The sequence below is a fragment of the Erythranthe guttata genome, chromosome 9, assembly GCF_056151865.1.
Source record: "Erythranthe guttata isolate IM_541 chromosome 9, IM_541, whole genome shotgun sequence".
Classification (NCBI taxonomy): Eukaryota; Viridiplantae; Streptophyta; class Magnoliopsida; order Lamiales; family Phrymaceae; genus Erythranthe; species Erythranthe guttata.
This window is the reverse complement of record NC_142541.1, coordinates 11,540,822-11,563,076: the sequence shown is the minus strand read 5'-3', so window position 1 is coordinate 11,563,076 and position 22,255 is coordinate 11,540,822.

Genomic DNA, 22,255 nt, shown 5'->3' with positions numbered 1-22,255 from the left:
TGGGTGCAACAAGAATATTTTAAAAATCACTGGGGATAATAAAATAAGAAAAAGGGCTTATCAATGGTGGAAATGTAATTACCCGATAATGTTAGGGCTAATTTTATAATTAAAAGAAAATGGGAGGAAAGAATGAGTGCATCAAGCAATATTTTAAAAATTACTGGGATAATATAATAATAAAAAAAGCTTATCAGGGGTGGAAATGTAATTTCCCTAAAATTTACGGCTGATTTTATTACTAAAGGAAAATGGGAGGAATGTATGGGTGCAACAAGTAATATTTTAAAAATTACTAGGGGATAATATAATAACAAAAAGGGCTGATCAAGGGTGGAAATGTAATATTATGCGGAAATGTTAAGGCTGATTTTATAATTACAGGAAAATGGGAGGAAAGAATGCGTGCAGGAAGCCATATTTTAAAAATTGGTAGGTGTATAACATAATAATAAAAAGGGCTTGGGGTTGTAATGTAATTATCCAAAAATGATAGGGCTCATTTTATAAATAAAAGAAAATGGGTGGAAAGAATGGGTGCAACAGGCAATATTTTAAAAATTACAGCGGAATGATATTATAATAAAAAGGGCTTGTCAGCGGTGGAAATGTAATTACCCGAAAAAGTTAGGGCTGATTTTATAATTAACGGAAAATGGGAGGAAAGAATGTGTGCATCAAGCAATATTTTAAAAATTGGCTGGTGTATTATATAATAATAAAAAAAGTCTCACCATGGGAGGAAATGTAATCATCCAAAAATGTTAGGGAGGATTTTATGATTAAAGGAAAATGAGAGGAAAGCATGGGTGCTGCAAACAATATTTTAAAAATTGATAGGTGTATAGCATAATAATAATAAGGCTTACAAATGGTGGTAATGTAATTATCCGAAAATGTTAGCACTGATTTTATAAATAAAGGAAAATGGGAGGAAAGAATGGGTGCAGCTAGCAATATATTTAAAATTACTGGGTGCTAATATAATAATAAATAGAGTTTATCAGGGCCGGAAATGTAATTATCCGAAAATGTTAGGGCTGATTATGTAATTTAAGGAAAATGGGAAGAAATAGTGGGAATGGGAGGAAAAAATGGGTGCAACAAGCACTAATTAAAAAATTGACAAGTGTATAGTATAATAATAAAAAGACCTTGCAAGGGGTGGTCATGTGATTATCCAAATATGTTAGGGCTGATTTTATAATTAAAGGAAAATGGGCTGAAAGAATGGGTGCAACAAGCAATATTTTTAAAATTACTGGGTGCTAATATAATAATAAAAATGGCTTATCAGAGGTAGAAATGTAATTACCGAAAATGTTAGGGCTAATTTTATAATTAAATGAAAATGGGAGGAAAGCAGGGGTGCTGTGAGCAATATTTCAAAAATTGACAGTTGTATACTATAATAATAAAAATGGCTTGCAAGGGGTGGAAATGTAATCATCTAAAACATTAATGCTGATTTTATACATAAAGGAAAGTGGGAGGAAAGAATGGGTGCGACATGCAATATTTTAAAAATTACTGGGGATAATATAATAATAAAACGGGCTGATCAGGAGTGGAAATGTAATTACCTAAAATTTTACGGCTGATTTTATAATTAAACGAAAATGGGAGGAAAGAATGGGTGCATCAAGCAATATTTTACAAATTACTGGGGATAATATAATAATCAAAGGGTTGATCATGGGTGGAAATGTAATTATCCAAAAATGCTAAGGCTACTTTTGTAATTAATGGAAAATGGGAGGAAAGAATGGGTGCAGCAAGCAATAATTTTAAAATTGATAGGTGTGTAACATAATAATAATCATTGTAAGATGAAGAAAAAAAAAGACACCTCAAATTTTGATCCAAAAAACTAGTAGACATATATTCTTCAAGAAACTCCCTAAAAATCAAATAAATACAGTTAAACCTCAATAAATTAATGCAGTCGGACTAGCGAAACTCTATTGATTTATCGAAATATTAATTTACTACATTTTTTTCCCGAGTCGGGACCGGAATAAATTATTATTAATTTTGAACGGGACTATTAATTTATCGAGGTGATACTTGACTATCCGAAATAGCCCTTCTCACCAACAGGATGAGGAAGATTCCTGGAGGATAGAATTGTGGACTTCATTATCTCAGCAGGGATCAGAAATTGCTCTCTTCATTAGTTAAGCATAGCTCTATTACCACCTTACAAGGATTTATGGGTAAGTGAAAGCTGGCCGGATAAGGCTGCTGACGAGACGAGCAGGTTTGGAAGGCGCTTCCGATAGGTCGATTCAACACCAATGTATGAAGCGAAGCGTGGTTCGATCTACGCCCAACTCCATGATTTCATGCATGACTCTTCAGGCTATAAGTCGCTATAACCCCAGCTGAGAACAACTAAGGTCCAGTGTGTTGGAAAGCCAGCTCCTGCATTGGTTCTTTCTTTAAGTATGCGGGGGATTTACCATCCATCCGCTAGTTCTGAAGATCTCAGGCTTGGACCAAGCGGTTCCACTAAGTTTCATTAAGGAAGGGATCCTTCTATAAATCCATTAAAGAGCGTTTCCACCTGGTAGAACATCCTCAGGGAATATAAGGTTTTCATGAGGCTGATCTTGAGCCGCCATCCATGCACGAATACCATCGTTTAATAGAATATTTTTGGTGTAGAAAGTCTCAAATTCCGAATCTTCCGCTGCGCGAATTTCCTGAGAAACGAAGTCATAGGCACGTAAGTTCAGGGCCAAGCCGACTACTCCAAGAGCACTCATCCATAAACCGGTTAATGGTACAAATAACATAAAGAAATGTAACCAACATTTATTGGAAAAAGCAACCCCAAAGATTTGGGACCAAAAACGGTTAGCATCGGCTTCTGTGTTGGACTTGGATACAGTTTCTTCTTTCTTGCTTTTCCAAGAGATCAATGATGAGCCAAGGAAAAACAACCACCGCTTGGTTTTGACACTCAAGCGACCCGCCCTACGAAACATCGATGGAAATGTTAGATTTGACCACCTCTATCTACCCAACTAGTCCTATTTGATCTAAAAAATCCAACCTGGATGCTGGATAAATACCTTTGGCAGCTAATCCTCTTGATAGTACGGTAGTAGCATCTAAATGTGCAAATGTTGTAGCAGGGGTAGGATCGGTCAAATCGTCTGCAGGTACATAAACTGCTTGAATAGACGTTATGGACCCCTCTTTGGTAGAGGTAATTCTTTCTTGTAAAGAGCCCATTTCGGTACTCAGGGTGGGTTGATAACCGTAAAAAAATATCTCGAGAAATCTATGAAGATAGAATTCGGTCTCAAGAAGCAAGTCGGTGTTTTACGACCAATCACAAGTTTCATGTTGGACGCAGTATGAATACTGGAAATTATGATCAAAGATTCCTCTATCAACCGCCATCTACTTCGGAGATACCTACTGAAACCTTTTTTTAAATAATTCATAGGTTTGATATCTTGTCTCAAACTCATGTTGAAAGACATATTCAATCACATAAAGTCGACAAATGAAGTGGGTTAATTAAAAATTCACAGGTGAAAAATGGCAAAAACGAAAGCATTCACTCCTCTTTTGTATCTTGCATCTATAGTATTTTTACCCCGGTGGATTTCTCTCTATAGCATTCACGGAAGGTTATAATTTTGGGGATTTCAGGGCAGCGCGCTTGAATTTTTTTTTCGGGTTATTCACAAAATATTGCTAAAATAAGTATATATTTATAATTTTGAAGTAAAAATATATATATTTTAGTAGTTGTATTTTATATCGTAATAACAAATAGAGAAAGAATATCAAAAAAAAAATGTATGTACACAACATCTTAACATATTCAAAACAATATCCATATCCACACATCTCAACTATGGATATTATTTTATCATATGTAATATATCAAACGATAAATCACATATGATAAACTAAAATATTCATATTAATAAACCACAACAGCATATCCATATCCATAGATTAGAAACGTATCCATATCCATAGATCCCAACTAAACACAACAACAATAAACATAAATATTTAGCTTACTACCATTTGAACAATAAAATTGCATTACACTTACTGAAATGTGGAGTTGTTCGGGAGTTGTTGTCCCATTAAGCGATTCTCTGTATCTCCCTCCTCACTAATAGTTGGTCCGATTCCCCTCGACACATCATTGTCCATGTAGGCTTTCTTATACGTATCAAACACCGTAGGACTTTTGCCAATTTTTTTAAACAATAATAATAGATTATAAAGTAAGTAGGTATTTTAAACTTAAATAAATTAAATTATAGATCAAATCACTTACATGACTGTAAGAACAACTATTGATACTTGTTCGACCTCAATGGTGGTTTGTCGAGACTTTCTTTCGCAAGTCATTGCATTTATTTGATTTCAACTGTGAAAAATTACACATAAATTAATACAATTTAATATATATAAATATGATCCATAAATTAAAAGTATAGAATTTACATTCCCATCAACCCCAGGAGTAGAAATAGAATGAATAGTTTCTCCTAAGTTTGAGCATTGATCATATTTGGACGATTTGCCTTAGCAGTTGCAAGGTCTGGCGTTCTATCAAAAATTACCTTCAATCCTTTAGGTTTTTACATCTTTCCAACGACCATTCGCAGCCTCATTGAACCATTTCTTTGTAGCCTTATTTTCAGGAAGTTTCCAGGTTCCCTAACAGGCATAATGAAGATTTCATTGATTTGAAACAAAATAATTTAAATAACTTAATAAAATAAAATAAAAATTAACTTGAAATACTTTTGTTATCAATTTGTTCACTCTTTCTTTTCAATTATTTGGTCACCAATTAATTATTTTTACTGTCTCCAACAGTAATTTAACTGTCTTAGACAATAATATTAATAATATTACTGTTAGGGAAAATAATATTCATAATATTACTGTCCCAAACAGTAATATTACTGTCTGAGACAGTAATTTGGTAGCCAAGATAGTAATGTTAATTCAAATATTTTTTTCTAAGAAAAAAAAATTTCAAAAACAAAAAAACAAAGTCAACGTCGGAGACCGGCCGGAAAAAAATTTCAGGAAAAAACAAAGTTTTTCAGAAAATATAAAAATAAAAAAATAAAGTCAACGCCGAATCTGGCCGGAAAAAAAATTTCAGAAAAAAAAATTATTTTCTGAAAAAAAAAAAATTGGGGGTTAATGTGATATATTTGTTTAAATCCGGGATCAATGTGTAATATTAAGGAAGTTAGAGCATAATGGGTGGAGTTGATAAGAATTATATTATAGAGGGTATTTTAGACTAAAGACATGGGGATGGGTTTAATGGAGAGACTGTTTTTTTTGTAGACCAAAAAGCATTTAAGTCCCATGTGATGAGCCTTTTTGCCATTCGCCATATTAAATATACGTTACAGAAAAAAAAAATACTAAGAGGGAGAGTCCTACTGCTGCTGCATTACCGTGTTGAAGGAGATGTTTATGAACATAAAACACTATATATATATATATATATATATATATATATATATATATATATATATATATATATATATATATATATATATATATATATATATATATATGGGGCAATATGCCAAACACCCTTCATTGGGATTTTAATTCTTGATAAATCCATTATTTATAAATGATATTTGAGATAAATCCAATGGGCTTTAAAAACCATATATGCCCCCACTAATTATTAATTAGTATAACTATTTAATTTAAAAAAAAATTACACCCATAATCTACACCCAAAGCTTCTCCTAAAATTATTCCCCTCATCACGTTAATTCAGTTTTTTCTTTCCTTTTCTTTTTTATTTTGTTTAATGGTTTTCTTTATTTCCATTTAAAATAAAAGTTTATAATTATATTATTATTATTAAAAAAAATCGGTTGTTTATTTTAAATTATTATTTTTCTTATTTATATATTTTCATGTTTTTTATTTTAATTTAAAAAAATGATTTTATTTTTATTTTCGTTTTTTCATGGTTTTTCTTTTTTCTTAATTTCGATTTTTTTTGAAAATGGTTTATTTATTTATTTTTTATTTCCAGTTTTTTTTTTTTAAATAAAAACCACTCTATATAAACATAAAAATCACTCTGTATAAACATGAAACCACTATGTCTAACAATTATATAACATGAAAACCACTATGTATATAATTATATAACATGAAAACCACTATGTATAACAACTATGTCAACATAAAAACCACTATGTATATACAGTTATATAAAAATTTGTACAAAAATTATTGAAAAGCACTATAATTATTTATACAGAGTTTTATAGTGGTTTATGTAAAAATATTGAAAACCACTATAAAAATCCGCGAGGGTGTGGATGTGGTCGTCCGGTGGGGCAACGAGAGTGTGGGTGTGGATGTGGGAGTGGGTTGTGGAGAAAAGAGGGAGAGAGGAGAAAAGAGGGAGACGGTACGGGTTAAGAGTCGATTCAGCCAAACTACGGCTCTTTCGACCGTCAACATTACCCCTCTCTCTTCATTGGCTGCTCTTTTCTTCTCCCATGGGAAGTTCACATTCTCGTCTCCGAACGGGGATTTCTCCGAAAACCCCCCTCGTGTATTCGGGAATATTCATTCCTCAACATGGAATATGTCCTCAATCGACCCCTTTTCGATCACTCCCTTTGTACCCTCACTCTCGTCATCGATGTCGTCTTTATAGTCGAACTTCTTCAATTTTTCGACGATTCTTTCCACCGTTGTGCCGCCGGTGCTCGTACTCGTGCCCTCTTCGGAATCGGAACTCGAAACATCGCCCCTGTTAAGAGTCATTCAGCCAAACTACGGCTCTTTCGACTGTTATGTTTAACGAGAAACGATATAAAGTTATGTTTAACGAGAAACGATATAAAGTCACTTAATTAACAGAAGCCAATTGGCATGCGTGAATGATGATTAAATTAAAGAAATTACCTGTGGAGCCATCACCATCCAACAATGAGTTCCATGTCGATGACCTTTTTCTTGCCGAACCAAATCCCAAGGTTTGATGGTTCGATTTCGACTACATTACAGAATTTTCATCGCTGATTTCAATACAAAAATACAATCAGCTAACAAAAATTACAATAGAACCATTACAGATGAATATAAATCAAACATTATTCCCCGCATGGGTGTAGCTCAACTGGTTCCGGAGGTGGTAAGTTGGTGTAAGGTCCTAGGATCGAATCCTGGCAGCCGCAGTGTGGGAATTTCAACTCCAATGAGATTGGTTCCTTGTGGGCACCAGGTCCGGGTCTGCTACCTTAACGGGCCGTTGAGTTACCATGATTTACATTCCTCCATCAATCCTTGTCGGGCCAAGGGATGGGGGCCCTGGGGGCGAGGGATTTCGCCTTTTGGTGCAAATCAAACATTATTTGGATTTTGTCGCTGCTGTAAATAAGGGGCGTGGGGATTACATGAGGATGTGTTGTTACGATATAATAAGAAAAGATTCTACGAATCTTATTTTATTTTTTTTATTTTCAGTCATAAAACATACGTTACTTTTAAGTTAAGGGTATAATAGTGATAATTTATTATTTTTTATTATTTAATGCTAAAATAGATTTATCTCAAAAAGTTCTAAAAAAATTGGACCTATTGTAATTAGACTTGTGTAATGGGGGGCTTTTGACAAATAATCCCTACATATATATATATATATATATATATATATATATATATATATATATATATATATATATATTAGGGGTAATGGCAAATAGGCCCATGACAAGGACACTTAATTAAAAAAGGGACATCCAATTTTTTTTCTTTCAATAAATCCACCACATTCAAACTTATTTGCAAATAAGGAAAATCCTTTTATATATACCAAAATTACCCCAATTCATTGAAACCCAATTCAACTCCAATTTCATGATTTATACCCCAATTTAGCCCAATTTCATCAATTAACCAATTTTAACCCTAATTTCAATTTTGACCCCAATTTTAATCCTAATTCTTATCAATTCCACCCATTGTGCTCTAACTTCCTTAATATGACACATTGACCCCGGATTTAAACAAATGTATCACATTAACCCCCCAATTTTTTTTTTTTTTTCAGAAAATATTTTTTGTTTTGAAATGTTTTTTTTCGGCCAGATTCCGGCGTTGACCGCCGGAGACCGCCGTTGACTTTTTTTTTTCTTAAATTTTTTTGTTTAATTAATATTACTGTCTTGGCTGCTAAATTACTGTCCCCGGCAGTTATTTAACTGCCGGAGACAGTAATTTAGCTGTTAATTGACTGTTTTTTTCCTTCAAAATATTTTAATTAATATTACTGTATTCGTTGCTAAATTAATGTCTCCAGCAGTTATTTAACTGTTGGAGACAGTGATTTAACTGTTAATTGACTTTTTTATTCTTAAAAAAATATTTTTAATTAATATTACTGTATTCGTTTGCTAAATTACTGTCTCCAGCAGTTATTTAACTGTCGGAGACAGTAATTTAACTGTTAATTGACTTTTTTTCATTTTTTTTCTTAAAAAAAAATATTTTAATCAATAATACTGCCTTAGATGCTAAATTACTGTCTTCAACAGTAATTTAACTGTCTTACACAACAATATTAATAATATTACTGTTCGGAAAAAATAATATTAATAATATTACTGTTCGGAAAAATAATATTCATAATATTACTGTTCGGAAAAATAATATTCATAATATTACTGTCCCAAACAGTAGTATTACTGTCTGAGATAGTAATTTAGTAGCTAAAACAGTAATATTAATTAAAATATTTTTTTCTTCTATGAAAAAAAAATTCAAAAAAAAAGTCAACGCCGGAATCTGGCCTATAAAAAAAATATTTCAGAAAAAAAATTATTTTCTGATATAAAAAAGTTTTGGGGGTTAATGTGATATATTTGTTAAAATCTGGGGTCAATGTGTAATATTAAGGAAGTTAGAGCATAATGGGTGGAATTGATAAGAATTATATTATTGAGGGTATTTTAGACTAAAGACATGGGGATGGGCTTAATTGAGACACTGTTTTTTTTGTGGACCAAAATGTATTTAAGTCCCATGTGATGGGCCTTTTTGCCATTTGCCCTAGATATTATATGTATACATATTCCGTTCCTGTATAAATAAACAAAATACGAGAGAGAGAAAGATAAAAAGGAGACAGAAAGAGAGAGAAGAACAACGAGAGAGAGAAAGAGAGAGAATTAAGAACGGGAGAGAAGAATGAGGATTGCTCCAGGTGTTGTACCGTCGGACGAAGAGCTGATTAATTGCTACCTGTTGAAAGTATCAATGGGGATTCCACTGCCATGGAATTGGATGTCGGAAAAAGAGATTTACGGCGAAACAGCAGATCCATGGGAAGTTCTTCAAGACGTTCATTGGGAAGATTTTCATTCCGAAACGAAATTCAAGCACGTCACGTACGTTCTTACCAAGTTATTACGAGTTAATGGTAAGACTCGTATCGCCAGAAGAACAAAATCGGGTACTTGGAAGGGACAAACGAGTGGCAAAGAAATTTACGATGAGTCATCGGGAAATTTAATCGGCTTGTCCAAGATGTTCACTTTTTACAAGAATAAACCTAAAGGCCGGAGAGGCGAAGAAGAAGAAGAACACGGTCACTGGGTTATGCAAGAGTTTTCATTGGCCGGGGTTTGTTTGAATTTTGAGTTGAAGTTTAAAGATTACGCAATTTGTAGAATCACTAGGATGTTTCCAAAGGAAAACTAAAAGGAAAAGACAAAGAAGCTTGATATCGGATGGAGTTAGGAGAAATTAGTTCTAGTTCTTAATTTTCGATTTGTATCAATTATTCAATGCAGCTTGATATTTTTTTTTCGACCATTATTTCCGGTCTCTATTGTAAGCAATTATGTTTGAAATTAATCATCAAGAATTTGTTTTTTCCTTGATTGCATCTGATTAGCATCATCAAAAGATATATATATATATATATATATATATATATATATATATATATATATATATATATATATATATATATATATATATATATATATATATATATATATATATATGTATATATATATAAGATAACTTGAAACTTCCAATAATTTCTGAAAAATAAGGGAATGAATGAATGTGTAATTAGGGCAGACATATTATTTTAACTCAGAAGGGGTGAAATCACTATCATGTGCCATGTACGTGTGTGTGTGTGTGTGTGTGTGTGTGTGTGTGTGTGTTTTTCCTTGATTGCATCTGATTTATTGTTTAATTTTGAGTTGAAGTTTAAAGATTACGCAATTTGTAGAATCACTTGGATGTTTCCAAAGGAAAACTAAAAGGAAAAGACAAAGAAGCAGCCGAAGATTAGCAGAAGACGAAGGAATCGAAGAAGATCGTGATGCGTTTTCCAAGATGCAGAAGATTGATTTGGATAATATAGAGTTCGATTTCGATATCGATATCAATGACATTACGTTGAAAGATTTCGGATGGAGTTAGGAGAAATTAGTTCTAGTTCTTAATTTTCGATTCGGATCAATTATTCAATGCAGCTTGATATTTTTTTTCGACCATTATTTCCCGTCTCTACTGTAAGCAATTATGTTTGAAATTAATCAAGAATTTGTTTTTTTCTTGATTGCATCTGTTTTATTGTTTAATATATATATATATATATATATATATATATATATATATATATATATATATATATATATATATATATATATATATATATATATATATATATATATATATGATATGCCTAATTGGCCCAATCCAATGGGCCTACAAATTATTTACCTACTGGGCCACGAGCCCAATATCGAAGACCACTATCTCCGAGGCCCAATCACCTTCAAGCAAGGTTTGGGCCCGACAATCTCATCTAAGCTATAAACACACATTTGAACTCATTCCATAAGGTACGTCCTATTAACTGAGCAATACTATCAACTGTATTCTCTGGACTATTTCTATGATCAGCACGTCTGACTTGAGCGTCGGAGGGGTTTCCGCCGGATCAACCCCCGGCTTAGTTCATGTGTTCTATGATCGCAGGTACCTCAGGATCATCAAGTTGTCAAGCTACTGACCCGCTTTGCTCTCCCAGTTCATTTTCTACACCACCCCAGGTGATCTAAGTAATTAGCATCATCATTTTGGCGCCGTCTGTGGGAACGATGCAAACCAGATCACGTAGCCAACAAGATCCTCCTGAGGCGTCTGCTCGGAGAGAAAATGACACAGCTAACGACCTCCCACCTCGTGGAGGCTCTGGCTTGCCACCTCCTCCACATCCCATGGATCCGCCTCGCGAGGTTCAGGTGATCCCCTATCGGGACCCACCACTCGCCGATCCACCGCTCCCTGCTCCTCGAATGGTTCAAATAACCGAGGATGTGCTTCAACGCATGATAGGAGAAGCTTCAACTCGCGCTGCCATAGAGGCCGTGACCCAATATATCGCCACGATGGGAGCAAATGCTCCCAACGCGATACCAGCACCTGCTCCACATGTGGAGCCACCTATGGCACCACCGCCGTCGACTCCCTGGGGGCTTACATATGCCCCCAAAATATTTCGCTCGCCAAGGGTTATCGATTCCCTGGGGGCTTACATCTGCCCCCAAAATATTTTGCTCGCCAAGGGTTATCGACTCCCTGGGGGCTTACATCGCCCCCAAAATATTTTGCTCGCAAAGGGTTATCGACTCCCTGGGGGCTTACATCGCCCCCAAAATATTTTGCTCGCCAAGGGTTATCGACTCCCTGGGGGCTTACATCGCCCCCAAAATATTTCGCTCGCCAAGGGTTATCGACTCCCTGGGGGCTTACATCGCCCCCAAAATATTTCGTTCGCCAAGGGTTATCGACTCCCTGGGGGCTTACATCTGCTCCCAAAATATTTCGTTCGCCAAGGGTTATCGACTCCCTGGGGCTCACATCGCCCCCAAAACATTTCATTCGTCATAGCAGGAGCCAACGCTCCTCCTCGTGAGGCCCCACTTGGTCCTCAACATGATCAATTTCTACTTACTTCTCGAACGGTTCAGATAACCGAAGAAGACTTTCAGCGTATGATCACGGAAGATTCAACTCGTGCTGCCACTGAATCAGTGGCACCATATATCGCCAAGGTGGGGCATCTCACCCCAGTGGTTCGTGATCGCCTCATCCTAAATGGGGGGCTATCCCATCCTAAAGTTGGGCATCTCCTCTCAAGGGTGGTACATCCACTGACCTTTCAACCCCAAGGGGTTTCACATCCTTTCAAGTGTTTCACGTCCCTACTTCAAAAACAGAAAAAGGGTCTGACGCGCGCGCACGAACCAATGGCACAACCGTGCGCATCAACCTCAGACCATAGGTCTCGAGCGCCTCATCCTACAGTGGGCAGTTATCCCCATCCTAAGGTTGGGCATCACCCTTACCTTTCAACCCTAAGGGGGTTCACATCACATCTCAAGGAACGAGGAAAATCTCCCTACTCAAAAAATAGAACATCCCCAAGGGTGCGCACGTCCGATCTCAAGGAACGAGGATAATCTCCCTACTCAGAAAATAGAACATCCCCAAGGGGGCGCACATCCGATCTCAAGGAACGAGGATAATCTCCCTACTAAAAAAATAGAACATCCCCAAGGGTGCGCACGTCCCATCTCAAGGAACGAGGATAATCTCCCTACTCAAAAAAACAGAACATCCCCAAGGGGGCGCACATCCGATTTCAAGGAACGAGGATAATCTCCCTACTCAAAAAATAGAACATCCCCAAGGGGGTCCACATCCCATCTCAAGGAACTAGGGTAATATCCCTATTCAAAAAATAAAACATCCCCAAGGGGGTGAATATCAACCAAATAAGAAAGAAGAAAAAAAAAAAAAAAAAAAAAGAGAAGAAGAAAGAAGACGAAGAAAAAAGAAAAGAAGAAAGAAGAAGAAAAAAGAAGATGAAAAAATAGAAGAAAAAAGAAGATGATGAAAAAAGAGAAGAAGAAAGAAGAAGAAAAAAGAAGATGAAAAAATAGAAGAAAAAAAGAAGATGATGAAAAAAGAGAAGAAGAAAAAAGAAGATGATGAAAAAAGAGAAGAAAAAAGAAGAAGAAAAAAGAAGATGAAAAAATACAAGAACAAGAAGAAGAAAAAAAAGAGTAAAAGAAGAAGAAAAAAAAAAAAAAAAAAAATGGAAACGCGCGGAACGTTAGCGCGTGTGGAAGACACGCGCCAATCGCGCCCTCGGTATGCGCGCGCGCTGGGAGCAGCAAAAAAAAAAAAAAAAAAAAAAAAAAAAAAAAAAAAAATGGATGCAGCGCGTAGCACGCGCGCTTGGGGGCAACACACATGTGCAAACTGCACACCTCGATCCGCGCGCGCGAGTGAAGACAAAAAGGAAAAAAAAAAAAAAAATATATATATATATATATATATATATATATATATATATATAAAATTAAAGAGGGCAGCTAGCAGGCACGCCCCTGTCATTGCTGCGCCCATCACATCATTGCCATCATTTTACACTTTGCGTCAGCTCCTTTCATGACCCCGCGCGCGCTCCGCTACACCATATCAAATCGCGCGCGCGTCTTCACGTACCACATTTAATTGGGCGCGCTTCTACTCCACTCACCTAATCGCGTGCAAATTCTACTACTCTCTAACAAATCGCGCGTATATTTTGACGTGATTCACCAAATTGCGCGCGAATTTCAATACGCTCCACCAAATTGCATGCCGATTTTACCTCACTTCACCAAATCGCGTGAGAATTTCAACGCGCTATACCAAATCGTGTGCGCTCTCCAAATAAAAATAATTATTTCTCCACGCCATGCCAACGATTAACGCAAAACTACAGCACCAATCTACTCTCAATACGATCCGGTACCCCTTTCGACTTGGCTCCCACATCGTCTCGAGAGTGGGGGTTTACGAGACAACACCCACGAGGAGCCAACTCCCTCGGGTCTCATAACCACAACGAGATAACTCCCACGAGGAGACCACTCGCTCTGTCCCACAATTCGCAGCGACACAACTCCCACGAGGAGCCAACTCGCCCGATACTACAACCCGTAGCGAGACAACTCCCACGAGGAGCCAACTCGCTCGGTACTACAACCGGCAGCAAGACAACTCCCACGAGGAGATAACTTGCTCAGTCATATAACCCGTTGCGAGGCAACTCCCACGAGGAGTCAACTCCCTCGGGTCTACGAACCCACAGCGAGATAACTCCTACGAGGAGACCACTCGTTCCATCCTACGACCCGCAACGAGGCAACACCCACGAGTAGCCAACTCGCTCGGTACTACGAACCCGCAGCGAGACAACTCTCACGAGGAGCCAACTCGCTCGGTACCACAACCCGCAGCGAGACAACTCCCACGAGGAGCCAACTCGCTCGATACTACAAATCCGTTGCAAGGCAACTCCCACGAGGAGCCACCTCGCTCGGTAAAAAGACTCGTTGCGCGACAACTCCCACGAGGAGACAACTCGCTCAGAGCAACCTCAGTCCGCACGCTCCTCAATCGCGCGTCATCCAATGCTCCTACAACTTCGCTGCAAGACAACTCTCTCAAAGAGACAACTCGTTCGCTATGCACTACATAATCGCAAGCTCAAGTTAGCACGATTACAACCCTAGAAACACTTAGAGATATTATGAGAATCTATATAGCCTGGCCAGCTTGATTACTCAAAATTTATCTACTTGTTTTCGATGGGTCCTTCATTAAAACGTGGCCACGGTCCAAACATACTTACGACCCACGAGGTCTAACAAGGGGCACGATCCCCATAAAAAAACTCTTGAGAGCCTGATCCCCTCCTCAAGTACATCACGCACAAGGCTATATGTAAACACATATAAGCAACGCGTCAAAAACATTGACAATGTCGAAAAATAACAACTCCCACGAGGAGAATACTAGCTCCGTGCTAATACATTATCGTGAGACAACTTCCACGAGGACATAACTCGATCAACTCTATTACCCCAGAGACAACTCCCACGAGGAGATTACTTAATCCGTGCTACTACAATATCGTGAGACAACTCCCACGAGGAGATAACTCGATCAACACTATTACCCCGCGACGAGACAACTCCCACGAGGAGATAATTCGCTACTACATCATCGCGGGACAAAACCGACGACTCAATTAATTACATCGCGACAATTTGGTCGCGCTATGCACCAATGCGCATTCACGCTCCTCCGACACACGCTCCAACGCATTATCGCACACCATCGACTACTACAATTTTTACTCTCGACACGATGTGTCACCCATTTCAACATGGCCCCCACATCGACTCGAGAGTAGGGGGCTTAATGATATGCCTAATTGGCCCAACCCAATGGGCCTACAAATTATTTACTTACTGGGCCACGAGCCCAATATCGAAGACCACTATCTCCGAGGCCCAATCACCTTCAAGCAAGGTTTGGGCCCGACAATCTCATCTAAGCTATAAATACACATTTGAATTCATTCCATAAGGTACGTCCTATTAACTGAGCAATACTATCAACTGTATTCTCCTGGACTATTTCTATGATCAGCACGTCTGACTTGAGCGTCGGAGGGGTTTCCGCCGGATCAACCCCCGGCTTAGTTCATTTGTTCTATGATCGCAGGTACCTCAGGATCATCAAGTTGTCAAGCTACTGATCCGCTTTGCTCTCCCAGTTCATTTTCTACACCACCCCAGGTGATCTAAGTAATTAGCATAATCAATATATATATATATATATATATATATATATATATATATATATATATATATATATATATATATATATATATATATATATATATATATATATATATATCTTGAAACTACCAATAATTTCTGAAAGAATAAGGGAATGAATGAATGTGTAATTAGGGCAAACATATTATTTTAACTGAGTGAAATCACTATCATGTGCCATGCACGTGTGCGTGTGTGTTTTTCCATCCAAGTTAATTAAAAGGTTAATGGCATGACAAAATCGACAGGAAAATAGACACGTTGAGCACCAGCATTGTAACTCTAAACTACGCAATAACAAAAATCGAATTTTTATTTTTTTATTTTTTTTTTTTGAGTAACAAAAATCGAATTGATGAGTGTTTTTGTTAGGGCTTAGGCTTCGACTTTGGGGATTTGATGCCAGAGGGGAATGAGTTGAGAGGGGCCGAATGAAAGATAACTGAAATAGGAGACGGGCGGGCATTTGGTAATTTCTACAGCTTGACCAAACACTTTCAGTGTTCCGGTTGAAAGCCGTAAACTAAAGTCGGAGCCACATTTGAACAATTTTACAAATTCAAGGGTAAATCGATATGATCGAGTAGAACATGGTAAAGTGATCCCGCCCCAAAGCACAATGATGAAAATAAAATTTACCCCAAGCAAAAATCATGAAATAATTATATGTTCATTTCATATATAAATCTAAATATATTCATCCAACAATTCGATTAGAGCGCTAAACAAATATGTCCTGTAAACGAAGTAGAGCACATAAAAAATATAACAAATGAAATCACTTATAAACGGAGGTCAAGTCTAATATGCCACCCCATTCAATGATTTTATTTATTTCCATGAGTTTAATTCGCAGTTCTCTTTTACTACATCAGTGCAAAAGGCAGAGGTAATAAGTGGAGGAAGAAATAAGTATGTAAAAAAACACACCTGGTGTGTGTCTTCATACGAAAGAAACGTTTCCCAGCCCTCATTTGCAGTGTAATCGCGGCGAACAAGCCGAACTTGTTCTGGCTTTATATTGTGGTGGATGTCCTGATTTTGTTAAGTAGAATATTAATTCGCTGCATATATAACCCGACCGAGCTAAAAAATCGATATAGCACGAATAATGCTCCAACTTGGGCGAAATTAGAGAATCTTTTCGATTCATTTCGTCGAAAATTTCACACCCTTTATCTAATAGCCCCGAGTGACTACACGCAGATAAGGCACCGAGGAAAGTTCTCGGCGAAAACTTCTCTCGCAGCATCCAAATTCCCGCATTTCGAGTACATATCTATCAACGCAGATGCGAGATTTACGTTGGATGATGATAGTACATGTTTTTTCCCACTTCTCGTGTCCGAACATCTCTACATATCATTACCTTCATTCATTAGCAAAAGATCACAAAACACGCAGATAAAACACTACCCATGGTATCACTTTCAGGCAGCAGATTTTTGTCGAGCATCGTCGTAAATAAATTGAGGGCGTCTTCGGATGATCCGAGTTTAGCATATCCAGAAATCAAACAAGTCCAGCAAAAAACCAAATTTCTGTCAGGCATATCATCAAACACCTGGCGTGCTGACCTCAAATCCCTAACCACCTTGGCATAAACCATAAGCAAGCCATTGCAAACGAAAGAATCAGACACGAAAGCCGATTTCAGTAAACGGAAGACCCTGACGGCGAAATTCGAATGGTAGTGGCCGATGAGACGAGTGGCAATCAGATTGCTCGTTGAGGTGGAAAATGCGAGCGTGGAGTTGGAGGAGGTGAGCGCGTGGGATGCGGCCCTGTAAGAGGCGGGAGAGATCGTTCGCCGGCGGCCAAGTTGAATCGACTGAGTGACTGAGTTTTGGAGGATACTGTGAAAAGAACCCAGCTTTTGCGCGCCAAGTGGAATCGGAAAGAAGAAAGATGGTGGTGCTGCCGTGCTGGTGCATCAACAAAAGCTTTGCTCCTATTTTGCCGGGACATTAGCTTAAATACTGCACAAATCGTAATTTTATTAGGAATCTAGCTAGGGGAAATTACAAACACCCCTGAGGTATGCTCAAATTACAAAAACACCCCTCTTGTTTGGATAATTACAACCACCCCTCAACTCCTCAAATTTAGTGAAATCTTCGAGATTATATGGAATATTATCACTTTTGTACCCGTTTTATCTCATTCAAACTCTACATTATGAAGCAAGATGATCATAATATGTGATTTTTAGCTTGTATATATCAGTTTTTGGTACATCGAAAACTGTATTTTTACACAAAATGAGTACAAACTAGAGCAAATTTCACGGAATCTAGATGATTATGTTGAATTTGGCACCATAGAGGTGGAGGTGTAAGAAAGAATCATAGTTGAGGGGTAGATGTAATTATCCAAACAAGAGGGGGGTTTTTGTAATTTGACCATACCTCAGGGGGGGTGTTTGTAATTTACCCCAGCAATTTATTTTTTTCCATTATTTTCTACGTAATATTGAAAATTATGAATTAAAAAAAAAAATCGGTCTCAATCATGTATAGACATCCATAGAAAACTGTAGTAATCCGTAGTAACCCGTAGTAATCCATAGACATCCATAGACATCTGTGATAGCATATTTTGAAACTCTAGCTTCTCCTTTTAAACCCTAGCCGTCAGACACCCATAGTAACCCATAGACATCAAATCGAAAAATCTTGGATTCATACCACCAAACCTTAGATCCACCCACCAAACCCTAGATTCGTGACGCCAAAGGTCACCCACCCCCATCCACGCCTCTAAGGTTACCGCCCACCCCACCCACGCTGCCATCACCTACTCCAGAATCACCGCACCACCAACACCATTCTCGAACTCCGAGCGCCGCCGCTGGGCCACGTCACCCTCGAAGCCGCCTCCACTACGCACTCCATTGCCGCTTCAGATCCACCGCCGCCACCATAGATCCGACGCGCCACCGCTACCCACTTCGTCGGCGCCTTCACCATAGATTCACCGTAGCCGCCGCCTTAAGATTCAGTTCCGCGCACTCCGCCGCCGCCCCCGTTTGCTTCTCCAAACAAAAGACTAGTCTAGAGGGATACAGAGAGGGAGAGAAAAAGAGAAAAAAAAAAACAGAGAGAGAAAGAAAGCTGCGATGGAGAGAGAGGGAGAGGAAAATAGAGAAAGAAAGACGACAGAGGGAGAATGAGGGAAAAATAAATAATAGAAATAAATTTAATTAAAAAAAGTAAATGAATATGTAAATTAAAAGATTTAGGTTATAAGGGTAATTTAGGGATAAAACAATAATTAAGGATGTATATCATATATTGTTCCAAATTAAGGATTTAATTAAAAAATTGGGTTTGAACTTGTTATTTAGTTCAAATTAAGTTTTATTTGAGAGGCTCCTAGCATATTACCCTATTTTTTTATTAGTTCAAAACCTCCAACATAGAAATACTAATTTACCCTTAATGAAATTCAAAACCAAATGAATAACATAAATCATAAAAAAAAGAAAAAAAAAAGAAAACAAAACAAAATCGGCATTACAACGCCGATTTTGACTTGTAAAGTCGGCGTTGTGTCGCCGATTTGATTAACAAAAATCGGCATTGTGACGCCGATTTTCGTGTACAAAATCGGTCTGGATAAACCGATTTGGGAAACCAACGAAAACACACAAAAAAATCAATTTCAATCTCAATTTTTTTCCAAAATCGGTTAACGCATTGCAACACTACAAGAAGTAAGCATAGATTAATGTTCATCCACGCATATTTATCAAGAATCGATGCTTGATTAATGTTTTTGAATTGACAAACAAAAGTTTAGTAAAAATGACTTGTTGGTGGTGGTGGGGTGGTGGTGATGGTGCGGTGGAGGTGGTGCGGTAGGTGGGTCGCTGGTCGTCGCCGGTACGGTGGAAGTCTCGCTTGTCGGTGTCTCGGCGGTCTGGTGGCGGCAGTTGTGAGTTTTTTCCATATTTTTCTCTTTTTTTTTTTTTGTTTTTTTTTTTTACTTTTTTATTTTTTATTTTTTGGTCTTGAACAAATTAAAAATAGAGTTTGTTTGTATTTGAGTATAATTTATTGATAAGGGTATATTTGTCATGTTTAGTCTTGATGTAATAAAATTAAATTAATTTACGGGCTTGAACTAATAAATTCATTTATGTAAGTTTGAACTAATAAAAAAATGGGTTTGCATATTATATCCGCCGTTTATTGATAAATTAACGACAAAAGGAAATAAATTATTGATACACATGTTTTGTTAATCTTTTTTTTTTCTTTATAAGAAAAAAAAAACAAAGATGGCTGATAGAAACAAAGAAGAAGAAAAAAAAGTAATAAATGAAAAGTTTATTCGAGAACTAAATTATAGAGGAAAAAAGAAAAAAAAAAAGAAATAGGAGAGTGAAAAACAAATTACAATTTTCGTTCCAAAAATTTGATATCAAGATTCCAAAATTGTAATAAAAAAAATTGTTTCAGTATCAAAAAGTTTACAGATTGGAATTGGCAGATTTTGAATAGTTATAATTAGTGCAATTTTTTAAAATGAAAATCAGATCGAAAATAAAAATCATATATATATATATATATATATATATATATATATATATATATATATATATATATATATATATATATATATATATATATATATATATATATATATATATATTAAAAAGGGTTTATTAGGGATAACCCCATTGTTCATATTTTCTAATGAGGTAGATCAAATATTTTTTCCCTTTTTGATATACACCCAAATATGCCAACTTGGCACAATATATTATTTAATTTCCCTTTAATACCCCTGCTTTATTTTTGAACGGCATTTATTTCCTTAACTACGTGATATGAGATTACTGATTCGTTGCCTAAAATCACGGAATAAAATTACGTGAGTATATTGGTGGTTTCATCGGTTTCATCTGCACTTGCGCCGCCACCAGCACCTCCACCGCCACCACCTCCGCCTTCAAGATCGTCACCTCCACCTAGACCTCGACCGGCACCACCTCCGCCTCCAAGGGTGTGACACTCGATTTAGGAGTGAAGCCAAGTAACTTAAATGGCCAATATCGTTGTTATCGTTGTTGGCCACCGACGGCCGCCCCCGTCAATTCTCAGATATAGGGTTTTGATGATTTTTCGGCCCATAGTCGATGAGCGAGATTCATAGTCGAATTAGATCTATGGGATAGTATATTAAATGATATGGGATAGTCTATTAATATTAAAACACAAATCCTCCACCGTCACTTCTGAGATCTAGGGTTATGATGATTCTTCGGCCCATATTTTCGGTCCATAGTCGATTAACGAGATCCATGGTCGAATTAGATCTATGGGATAGTCTATTAAATGATACGGGATAGTCTATTGATATTAAAACATATATCCGTCGCCGTCACTTCTCAAATCTAGGGCTCTAATGATTTTTCATCCCATAGTCGATTAACGAGATCCATAGTCGAATTAGATCAATGATATGGGATCGTCTAACAATATTAAAACACAAATCCGCCGCCATCACTTCTCAGATCTAGGATTTTGCATTTGCTCTTGCATTGACTTCATTTGGATCTCCACTTCCGGTGGAGTTGAAAAAAATCTCGATTTTCCAGTCCTTGTACTTGTACTTTTAATTCCAAGTCCTTTGCTCTTTCCGAGAACTTTTTCTATCGCAGTTGAGATGGTTGTGCTTTCGTCACTTCCATCACACATGGTCTCATCATAAACTCGCTCCAAATGAGCCTGAAATTGAATATCAAAAAAAAAATGTATGTACACAACATCTTAACATATTCAAAACAATATCCATATCCACACATCTCAACTACGTACTAGTTTAATATATCAAACGATAAATCGCATATGATAAACTAAAATATTCATATTAATAAACCACAACAGCATATCCATATCCATAGATTAGAAACGTATCCATATCCATAGATCCCAACTAAACACAACAACAATAAACATAAATATTTAGCTTACTACCATTTGAACAATAAAATTGCATTACACTTACTGAAATGTGAAGTTGTTCGGGAGTTGTTGTCCCATTAAGCGATTCTTTGTATCTCCCTCCTCACTAATAGTTGGCCCGATTCCCCTCGACACATCATTGTCCATGTAGGCTTTCTTATACATATCAAACACCGTAGGACTTTTGCCAATTTTTTTAAACAATAATAATAGATTATAAAGTAAGTAGGTATTTTAAACTTAAATAAATTAAATTACAGATCAAATCACTTACATGATTGTAAGAACAACTATTGATACTTGTTCGACCTCAATGGTGGTTTGTCGAGACTTTCTTTCGCAAGTCATTGCATTTATTTGATTTCAACTGTGAAAAATAGCAAATAAATTAATACACTTTAATATATATAAATATGATCCATAAATTAAAAGTATAGAATTTACATTCCCATCAACCCCAGGAGTAGAAATAGATTGAATAGTTTCTCCTAAGTTTGAGCATTGATCCTATTTGGACGATTTGCCTTAGCAGTT